At 44.5% G+C, this 6,000-nt stretch overlaps 1 pseudogene; it reads left to right on the top strand.

The window, feature by feature from the left end:
• The first annotated feature begins 377 nt into the window (after window positions 1–377).
• Window positions 378–1,326, top strand: LOC128775934 (developmental pluripotency-associated protein 4-like; annotated as a pseudogene).
• The last annotated feature ends 4,674 nt before the right edge of the window (window positions 1,327–6,000 follow it).

Genomic DNA, 6,000 nt, shown 5'->3' with positions numbered 1-6,000 from the left:
GTGGGGGAACTATCAGGGAATCCTAGCCCATAACCCTAGTGTGAAATTAAACCCTGGCAATTTTGCTTGCTGATCCTAATGATCACCTCGAGCAGGATTGTTTACACATTGATTTAGAATATTCTAGCAGGGCCAGAACTTACAAACCAGCCTTTCCAATACTTGGACTGGGAACTCTAAAGATGAGGATAGCTCTATGGGACACAGGCAGCAGAGGGTGGAGATCCTATGGTGACCTAAGAGATAATGCAGGCTGAACAACTGCCCCCCAGAAATTCCTCTCTGAAGGCCATCATCGCCCTAACAAGAGCTCTCCTTTGGTCTGGTGAGAAGGTCAATCTATACACCAACCCTCACTAGGCCTTTCTGATGAGTGCATGCTCATTGTGTCATTTGAAAGCAGCAGTCACTGGACATCTAACAAGGGCATTGAACACCATATGGAGACCCTGGACTTCTCTTTGGACATGGAGAAAGCAAAAGGCTACAGGGTAAAGGAACTCCATGAGAAAGTCAGCAGACCACCATTTGGCTTGCAAATCTCTATCAGGAGAAGCTATAAACAGTAGGCTTCCGGTGAACCAAAGTTACAAAGAACCTCAGTGAATAGGACTGAACAGCAAAAGGCAGCACAAGGCAATGGCAGAACAAGACTTGGTAAGAAAATCCCAATTCCTCCATTACCTTCTCAACTGCCACCAGCCAATATGCTTCACAGAGACGTCATGTGGGCCTATTGCCAGCAACCAAAGCTGAGCACTGAAGGCCAGAAATTAGATGCAGGTAAGTAACTGAATATGCTTACCCTAATCAGAAGAATATACCTGTCCCGGCAAAGGAGGCCAAGATTCTTAGGCTGTCTTACAAAAGATTGAAGGTGGACAAAGATGATAGTTCTCTGCAAAGAAGTTGGGGGGGGGGGGTGGAGGAGGAAAAAAGGCATCTTCTGATAGAACCTATCCTCCTGAAATGACTGCGCCCCCTGAGGGTGGGGGTTGGTTGGGTCTGATACTCTCCTGGAGGGAGTCGATGCCTTGGCCCCAAAGGCTGCGTTTGCCTCTTGGTCCAGAATTGCAGCCAGGGCTGGGAAGATGCAGACAGTGGAATTGCTACAGGAGGCCTGTGATGTCTGCAGACCCAAGGGTTGGGTTTGCCTACAATTTCATGCAGGCCAAGCCTGGGTGCCTTAAAAAACAAGGGAGAGCACACACACTCTTCCTTGTACCTGGCTGCAATTTTCCATCCCCACACCTGGAGGGTAAGAGGCTATATCCCAAATGTATTTGGGGGAATAAGGCATTTGTGAAAAAACCTTCAATGAGATGACAATACTAGAAGGAGTACAACTGGTTTGATGATTAGTGGTAGAAAAGGAACTAACCAACTCTGTCGTGCCACTCCTATCTGGGGCCCACAAAATACTGCACACCCTCCATGCTTGCTTATAGGACACAGCCTGGTGGGTTGCAGAGGTCACCCTCATACCCCCAACAGGGCCTGGGGCTTTCTGTGTTGGGCTACAGAAGCTTAGGTTTTCAGTTGGGAATTTCTGCGATACTAACTGGAATGAACAGAAAAGCTAGTTTAACAGGTTCGTTCATACCACTCATTGTTTAACTTTCTGAAATAGAAAGGACCTTGGCAGTTCTTTTAAAGTGGGAGTCTGAGCTGAGCCTTGTGGAGGGGTGGAGTGGAGAACAGGTATCCTTCCATGCCCATTTCCATTTCTAGGATTCTGACTCCTCTGGAGGTTGCTGACCTTCTCAGGTCCAGGACTTCAACTGTTGAGTACCTTAAACCAAAAGGTAAAGTTATTCTCTCCCCAATCCCAGAACCACTCCTGATACATCAAACGTTTTGACATTTTTAATAACCCACAAGACCTCTATGGTCTATTGCTGGACCTGAGACCCAGAACACTTAGCCAGTATTGTTTCCATTTACAACTGTTCTTACTGCTTAAAGATATTTAAGGTTACTTCTAAATCAATTGATAGCTTTAGGTTTTAATTGTGTATATGAAGTCTACTTTATTATAGGAGACCATACACATTACCAGCAAATCATATTTAGTATTAACTCAGGATTAAGCCCAGTATGCTTTTAAGAGATCCTTGGGGGCGCCTGGGTGGCACAGTCGGTTAAGCATCCGACTTCAGCCAGGTCACGATCTCGCGGTCCGTGAGTTCGAGCCCCGCATCAGGCTCTGGGCTGATGGCTCGGAGCCTGGAGCCTGTTTCCGATTCTGTGTCTCCCTCTCTCTCTCTGCCCCTCCCCCGTTCATGCTCTGTCTCTCTCTGTCCCAAAAATAAATAAAAAAACGTTGAAAAAAAAAATTTAAAAAAAAGAGATCCTTGGATGAGGTATGATGGACAAAGGCAAACTATTTACTTAATATATAGCATTTGAGGAGTTTATTTCCTGAATTTATAGTCTGGGGACTCTCCAAAAAGAGGGGCTTTTCCACTTGTTTTCATGGCAGTTTCTACCCTTGTTTTCTTGCTATGGGTTTTTGGGTTAGAAGTGTGCCCCCTCCAAAATGTACTGGGAGTAGCAGAGTTCGGACGTTTGTAACATGGTATGGACCAATTTGGGCTGCAATCCTCACATGTTACAACTAGAAAAAACACACCCTATGGAAACTTTAGCTCTACTGGAGGATGTAGAACAGCCACCTGGGGTGGCAATCACTTATCACTTAGAGTATTAAAAACCCAGTTAAAGGCAATCTGTTAGCAGGCATTGTGGCCAAGCAGGCCACGAAGCCCACCAGCTTTTGGGTTTCCAGATTCCTCCTATAGACTTCCCTGGTAGATTACAAGAGATCAGGAATGAACTACAGAATGGAAGTTGACCAATACAGATAGAAGTTTTAAATGGAAAACACACATTGGGCCACATTATTGCCTGAAGATTTAGTCTATCCTGTAGAGAAATATTTTGCAGCAAAGATTCCCACTATGAGTGGGGGGCCTTGAGAGACAGGGTCACTTCAAATATGGTTGAACCCAGTTTTTAAAAACCCCAAAAATCAAAGTCAACAAATAAACATCACTAAATAGGGGATAGGATTTTTGTCAATAATCCTAAGACTTAAAAACTTTCCATCAAAATGGGAGTATAAAATAAAGGAATATGTCCAATGGGAGACTGGCAACTGTTCTACCCAGATGCCCAAGGCCTCTGGCAATTTGAAGTACTTAGTATTTGTGGACACTTTCTTAGAAGGCATGGAAGCTTATCCACTTGCATTGAGAGGGCTTCACGAGTGCTCAAAATATTGAAAAGTCATCCCACCTTTGGGGCTGCCAAGTTCAATCCAAAGTGATCAGGGCCCAGTATTTGTTGCTGGGAGGTCGCAGCAAGTATCCACCATATTACCTATGAAGTGGAGGCCTCCAAGAGGACTAGTTAAAAACAAAACAAAACAAAACAAAACAAAACCAACCACTCTTTAGCTTAATTTCATCTAAGACATTGCCTTGCCCTTCTCCAATAGAGGTAGCTCCCCAAAGTTGGCTAAAGTTAAGCCCCTTCAACCTTGTGTACAGGAGACCCTTCCAGTCTACAGCCTTGACCTTCCTGACCTCTGAAAGAAGTCAAATTGAAGTTTAAACGCTGTGTTACACCTAAGTCAAATGTTTAGCATACAGTAGCTTCCATATGATCTAGTTATCAGATAAACTACTCCATCCTTGAGTCCAGAGACAAAATGGAATGCAGAACCTGGAGGCAACAGGGACCTGAGGATGAGCTAGCCGAGAAGTGGATGGAGCCACATGACCCATTACAGACCACCTATTGGTCCTTCTAGGTTAGCTAGGATAAAAGTCTCGGATGGCTGACTTTGAGGGAAGTGAGCCCCACTGCAGCGATCAGGGACCTGAATCTTCTTAGTGGATCTCTGATTCAGTAAAACAGGAGACATGTATTCCATAAGCTTCCTTAAACTTTCTCCTCATCGTTTGACCTAATATTGTGCATATTCTGTGGCTAGCAGGACCATTCTTTCGTGCATAGCTCCCAAGTAGTCATTGGATTTGCCACCCCAAACCTTATTCTGTCAATCATGGAAACCCACTAGTGCATCCATTTAGAATTTCAGATATACCCTCATGTCAGCACCATAATCCTCACAAAGTGTAAGGAGTTGTCTATCCAATCCAGTAAGGGTCATTTGAAACATTCCTATTTATTCCTGAAAATAGTCAAGAGGCTTAGTATCAAGTGATGCCTAAACCAACTACAGCCCTGCCTCTGGTCAGAATAGCGCTAGAATTTTTTTCTGAGAACTTTTGTTAAAGGCTTTAATCAAGTGAGTTACAGTTCACCCTCAGATACCAGACTAATTCAGCCTCCCACCCCCAGCATGATGAGAGCTCTTCTCAGGGGAATACCAGAAGGAAGTTGCTTTGGTTACATTTGTAGTAGCATGGTTGGGTGTCCTTGCCCATCAACATGTACTTGCTAACCTATCTTTCACTCAATTATCACTAATGCAATCCTGGCCAGTCCACAAGAGTCTCTGCATGCTTTAACAAAAGTGGTATTGATGACAGAAAAGCCCCAGATAGAATATTAGCAGAACAAGGTAGTGTTTTTTGTAGTTGCTAATTCATCGTGCTGCCTATAGATTAATACCTCTGCCCAAGTTAAAACAAGGATCAGTAGAAGAAGCCTGCCCCTTGGCTTCAGACCCTAAAACTTAGCTCCATACTGGAGACAATGGTTCTCTGGTTTGTTCTCCAGGGTAACTTTAGGTATTCAGTCTGTATTAGACTAAGATGAGCTCAATACTTATACAAGTTGACATGCATGTGTTCATCAAGTTGATAATTTGCATGGCTCAGGTATTTTCTAGAGGAAACTGCGGGACAAGTGTCACTGTTTAAGTCCTCCCATAAGAAAGGAATTGGGGTGCCCCTCTTAAAACCAGTTGCTTCACTCTAGGACCACCCCAACACCCCAGTTCTGCAGGAAGTAATCAGACTCCAGACAACATCCTTTACCCTTTGTTCTGACAAGGCTAAGAGGAAACCATTGACAGTGGGGAATTGTAACAAGACCAACTCCCCCTTGAACTTTCTGCCTTGAACACTGCTCCCTCGTTTTCCAGGTCAGACCTGTATGCACATTTTAAGCCCACTGGCAAACTAGTGGACTTGCGTTTCTATGGGAGCAATGAAGACACAGAGCACATTGCACAAAGTCAACTCATCAGCACATTCCTAGTTGTCAACTGAAGACATCGGATTATTCAAGCCCGAGTGGCAGCTATAGCTGGTATCTTTTTGCTCCCCATTTATCCCCTTTGAAAACCCCTGCCTGCACCAAGAGGCCAGGGTCGTTTTTCAGGATATTAGTCTGCCATCTTCTCCGTTAGCTGCCACTCTTGAATAGACTCCCTTTCCCTTTCCCAAACACCTTGTCTCTGGAACTCTTGGCCTGTTGTGCAGCAAACCCATCAGATCTGAACTTGCTAACAGTACTGCACGCTAACCCACATTGACATTGCAATAGTGATGCAGCCTGTGGCCTACCAGATGCTAACGTGTAGCCTGATGCACATGGCAAGGACTTAGCACATCCTGAAAAATAGAGGCAGATATGAGAAAGATGTCCTCCATATACAAAGTGAGCCATCTTTACAACAGTGAACAGAAGGTACAAGAGAACCTTCACAGTACCCAAGAGGAAGCCAAGTTTCCCCTCTAGTGCTGAATGTGTGACTTTGGGATGGTAAGTATCAAGATTACAGGAACAGTCATGAGATGTAGGAGCGAGTGGCTCTTAGGGTTCTTCCAAAGAAGTCCCAGTAGGAGAGACAGGACCAGCTTCAGATACGGTTTATGGCCATTCAGGTTGCAAAGGCAGTTTGCAACAGTGGGTAAGAGCTTTTTTGAGATTTGTAGTCCATTCATGTGACCGCTTTCTACAAGTGTAAATTTATACTTGAAAAATGAATTTGAGAGCCCAAGTGGCTCAGTGGATTGAGAGTCT

This window comes from Panthera pardus, unplaced genomic scaffold, assembly GCF_024362965.1.
Source record: "Panthera pardus isolate Hobbes unplaced genomic scaffold, ASM2436296v1 HiC_scaffold_11, whole genome shotgun sequence".
NCBI lineage: Eukaryota > Metazoa > Chordata > Mammalia > Carnivora > Felidae > Panthera > Panthera pardus.
Note: the sequence above shows the minus strand (reverse complement) of the source record. Positions and strands in the feature narration are given on the sequence as shown.